The 5,105-nt window shown below is 51.3% G+C and overlaps 1 pseudogene across 1 annotated transcript; it reads right to left on the reverse strand.

The window, feature by feature from the left end:
• Positions 1-348: 348 nt before the first annotated feature.
• On the reverse strand, positions 349-3,736 carry LOC115943710 (CMRF35-like molecule 7 pseudogene; annotated as a pseudogene). Its single transcript, XR_014140680.1, has 3 exons — positions 3,620-3,736; positions 1,948-2,277; positions 349-479 (listed from the first exon to the last, which is right to left on the reverse strand). The product of XR_014140680.1 is annotated as a CMRF35-like molecule 7 pseudogene (transcript).
• Between the last annotated feature and the right edge of the window lie 1,369 nt (positions 3,737-5,105).

Consider the following 5,105-nt stretch of genomic DNA (forward strand, 5'->3'; position numbering starts at 1 on the left):
TCCAGAGGCCACAGGAAAGGAATACAGAGTACTTCTCTTCTGGCATACTTGAGGCTGGAACCACCTACACCTCTTTGTGGTTCTTGTGGGTTGGGAGGCAGGTCAGAAGGAGGCCAGAGACTTCTCTCCTGCAGCCCAGCTGAAGAACTTTGTCTGGGTTCCTCTTGCAGAGTGGGGAGTTTTTTAAGTGCTCAGAGGTATAAAGAGGGGGGCCTAGTGCAGACCTTGCTGATTCTCCCCTGCATAGGAAACCTCAGTGGGGCCAAGGCGGGGGGTCCCTGAGAGAGTACCCTGTGGGAAGTGGTCACAGGGCAGCAGTGGGAAAGGTCTGCTGGGGTCCAGCTCTGCTCACCTGCTGTCGGGGTTGATCAGAGTCACGGGCTGGGTGCTGTTGATGCCCAGGGTAAATGGAAATGTGGAATCCCAACTGGCTGTTGTGGGTCTTGTCACAGGTTTGGGAAAATCTGTTGGATCTGGTGCTAAACACACAGGGCAGGGCAGGGTGGTGAGTGTGACGCAGGTGGCTCCCATGGCCTTCTCCACTCCCCACCCCCAGGGTGAAGAAGCTTCTGCCTTAGCCTCATCACTCAGGCACATTGGTCTGCTCTTGCATCTTTTTGGTTTCCTGTTCCAAACATGCAATTATTTCATTTGCAGAGAAACAGCAGTTCACCACCGGGGGAGGCATGTTGGGTGGGGAGCTCTGGAGCAATTACATTCAGCTCAATCTCAGGGTCTGTTTGGCACAGCTGAGCACGTCAGAGCCACGTTCCCACCCCTGCAGCCCTCAATCAGCCAGGCCAGCTCTTCTCTGAGTCTCAGCCTTGCCCAAAGCAGGCTGTGTGCCACCTGCCCTGAAGCACTGTGACCCACGAGCTGGCTGGCCGAGGGTTCCCCCGTCTCCTGTAGCCGCCCAGAGCCCACAGCCCCTGCTGTCTTCTGAGGTCCAGCCTGCCTCCCCGGGGCCTTTCTTATTACACCAGTCCTGCCAGCGAAGGCTTATCTGGTTGGAGGGTCCAGACTCCAAATCTCTGGCCCCAGTTCTCCTGCAGTCTTGCACACATCCACCCACCTTTGTTGTCTTTTTCAGTTAATCTCTGGAACATTCTACCAGCATACCTGTCCAGTGGGCACTTTTGCACACCATTTTGCGCATGCTAAGTGTGAAGAGACTTTTCTCTGCTTTGTAAATGAGCTAATGAGTATCAGATGTATTACCTACCTAGTCTCTGGGTCTGTCTGTGGGTCTGTATGTTGGAGAGAAGACTGAGGGGTCCAGATCTGGAGCTGTGTGTGTGGGGCTACAGCCTGACTCCCTTTCCAGGCCTGTCTCCAGGGAGGCCCTAGTGGAGCCCAGAGTCCCCTCCAAGGCTCAGAGGTAGCCCCAGAGAGGGGTTCCCAGCACTCTGGTGGAGTCTGCCTTTCCATCTCCCAGAAATGGGTTCAGAGTCCCTCGCCTGCTCCTTTGTGCTTATGTTGCCAGAGGAAGGAGGGGAAGAAGGAGGGGGCAGGGAGATAGTCTCTTGTCCTATAGCTGAGACCATCAGGACCATGGCTTTCTAGCACCCACTCCTCCCTGCACACCTGACAAGGCCCCACTCAGCCTGGGGCTGCACTGAGCGTGGACGTGACCAGGAAAAGAGGAGCTGCCTTCCCTGGACAAGCCTGTCCTAGCCGAGTCTCTGCTTCTCTGCTCCCTCTGGGGAGAGCAGCTGGAGACATGCAGAGATGTGGGGCTTGCTCTTTCTTCCAGTCTTTCCCAGACTCTTGGTGCCCCCAACCATACTTGCTCACACATGCACCCACACGCGCACACACGCACACACAGGTGGAGTCTCAGGCAAGTTTAGAGACTCTTCTCCATCCATTTGGGAAGACAGAGGAACAGTCCTGACTCCTCTGTGGGTGGTACCAGGGCTCCAGGACACAGGAGGGCGTAGTGCCTACCTGGGTCGACAATCACGGAAAATTTGTACCCCAAGTCTTCGCCGATTCTCTCAATTCCACACCAGTATGTGTCTGTGTCATCCAGCCGGAGCCCCTCCAAAGTCATGGTGATTGTGCGTTGGTTGTGATAGTCCTGGATGGTCGCTCTGCCCTTCTTCACCAGTTGCTCTGACCCGGTGGTTTTTACAAGGATTCTGCAGGAATTCCAGTTCTTCCCACGGCACCACCACTTCTTATAGGGTTCCCACCCTCGGCCATACTCACAGTTTGTCGTCAGTGTGCCCCCCTCTGTGCCTCTCACAGTTCTTTCCTGGTAGATGGAGAAGTGGCCTAGAAGACAGAAACCCAACATTCATGTCATCTTCCCTTGAGCCCTGGGATGGTGTGGATGATGCTGGGGCATCTGGTAATGCCCTGAAGACCAGCCAGGAGCCTCTGCTCTCTGTCTAACTGCCACATCCCACCTGTCTCTTAATCCCCTGCAGTATGTCTTTAGTTGTCTCCTCTCTTGGATGTCCCCCTTGGGGCTCCTAACTGCCCAATACAGGGGCCTCTGCTCACTTCGATCCTACTGACCACAACCCTTCCCTTGCCCTCTGCCAACACCTCTCCCCGGCAGTGCAGAACGCACACTGCACCCCAGGTGTATTTCTGAATCCTAGAGCTGGTGAGACAGTGCGGCCCCCTCCCTACCCAACCCCTGACACTCTAACCCCAAAACACCTAAAGTCCCTCACCCTCCGAATCCATCCATGGAAGTAAACATACACACTCACACATACACATTCATTCACACAGGTGATTGCTTGTTATTTTACTACACACCTTGCTCTTCTGTGTCTCCTTATATTTACACAAGCTGTTCCCTCTACTTGGAATGTTCTCTCTGCTCTGCTTAATCAAGCCTTCTATTCATCCCTCAAGGCTCAGCTCAAACAGTGTCTCTTCTATGGTGTCTCCGGTTCTGCAGCTAACTGGGTTGCTCCGGGTGCCATCAGAGTACTTTGTCCCTGTCTCCGTTGTTGCACTTATGACCCTGGACGATGGTCTGTTCCTTGGCTCATCCAGAGCAGAGACTTGGGCAGCCTGATGTGTGGGATTGAACAACTCTCCAGAGATCCTATCACCCCTGGTTTTGCTGCCTGTCTTCCTCCCTGTATCTGAGCTCTTCAGAAGAGATCCCGGCTCTAGCTACAAGTCAAGACCAGTAGTGCAGGTTTATAAATAATCCAGATAGCTGAACCCCACCTTGCTTGAGTGGGTCTCACTTGGAGCTTGAGCTTTTGTGCTCCCTCCAAGTTCCTTAGGAATTCATGCATTTATGTATGTGTATATATGCATATGTATGTGCCCATGTATGCATCTATCTATCATCTATCCATCCATCCATGCTCCATCCATGCATCCATCCATCATATGTCTATCCAACTATCTGCCAAGGTTGAGAAGGAGTGCACTAGAAGACAGACACCATTTGTGTTGTTCATTTTATGTTTCTTTTCCCAAAACCCAACTTAGTACCTGTCAGGTAACAAAACTAAAAAAAAAAATTTTTTTTAAAGAATTAGTGTCTGGTGAGTGAAATGTCCTGCCATTTCCCCCAGGATAAACCCTGTTTGTGTCCCGCCCCAGCCCTGCAGGTGCTCCGTCCTGAAGCCCCTGCCCCACTCACCTTGGATGATGAGAAGGAACAGAACCGGGAGCAGCCACATGTCCTGCCTGCCTGGGTTGTCTCCCTGGTGCTCAGCTGATGCCCCCTGCCCTCCAGAGACTGGAACTGAGCTCAGAGGCCAACTGCCTTCGTTTTCTTAAATTAATCTTTTTCAATTTCTCTCATCTACTTCCCTTAATTTTTTTCTTCAGTTACTTCCTGATTTTCTTAATTAGGAGAAAGGCAGTGCTGTTCTTTGGATCGTATGGTTGACGTGATGAGGTGTGCCCTCTTCTTGCTCTGGCCCCTCACCTCAGCATCCCCTAGTGTCTGTCCCTGATGACCTTGTCTCTGGAGAGGGTCTCTGCCCCACTCTCTGGCACCACCTCCAGTCTCTGCACACCTACTTCCTGCCACCCCCTTCCCCAGCCCAGTTCTGGACTTCCATTGGCTACTGGCATCTCTGTAGAGCGGTCCACCCTGTGAGCAGCTCAGATGTGCTCAGAATGCAATTTCTTGTCATCTTCACTCCTAAAGTCTATCTGTCTCAACATCTGGTCCATGGGCCCAGGGAGTCCCTCTCCACCTGCCTCCACCAGGCTAGCCTTCCTAAGACAAAGCCCTTGGGGCCCTCTTTCTGCCACTTGCTACCCTCAGAAGGCCTTGCCAGGGTGGGGGGTTTGGAGGCAGAGCAGCCAAGGGCTTTACCAACAGGAGGAGTAGTGGGTGAGTTGGGCCAGCCCTGGAGAGGGAAGGGGAGCAAGAGTTCCTGTCCGTTCAAGGTTCTTCTAGCTGGACTAAGAATGAAATTGACATTAACAGGAGAAAATCACATTTAATAGCATACATACAGGGAATCCACACAATCATGGCAGTCAGGCAAAAAGAGGTATAAATTTCATCCTGAATTAAGGAGAAGGGCAGGGCTCTGAGACTTCAAAGAGGCGGAACACAATTCACAGGAAGATTAGGAACAGTAAATGTTTTGTAGACAAATGTTTGCTCTGCCATGTAGTTGGGTTCATCAGAGAAAACTTAAATTTAAACTTCTCTGAAGTTTCACACATTAAAAGTTACGCTGGTGGGATGTTTCTTCCCATTGAACTGGTCTATTAGGACTGACAGTAGGTCAGTTTAGGCAAACTCATTTCAGAAAACAGAGATGCAGGTGTATTCTCAACATCAGGACTACAGAGTAAGTCATCAGGTATTAAATAAGAGGCATTTCTATAGAAACAAAAAGAAAACAATGGTTAATGACTGGATCAAATGTTAAGCCAGTCTCCGAGTTCTGAGGGCAGCCAGGGGAACAGACTTCTAGATGTCAACTCGAAGCATCTTCAGGTAGAGTGAAGGCAGGTTGTGGCAATCAGACAAAACCTCCGGGTCTGTAGTTCAAATGTCTCTGGTGATCTGAGTGGCCCATTGAGCAATTGGCACAAAGATTGTCTATGTGTGAGCTATTGTGCTGATTTCTCTGAAGTGTACATCAAGCTGTTCAGGAAAA

This window comes from Leptonychotes weddellii, chromosome 15 (genome assembly GCF_054177405.1).
Source record: "Leptonychotes weddellii isolate Sample4059 chromosome 15, ASM5417740v2, whole genome shotgun sequence".
In the NCBI taxonomy this organism is placed as follows: Eukaryota; Metazoa; Chordata; class Mammalia; order Carnivora; family Phocidae; genus Leptonychotes; species Leptonychotes weddellii.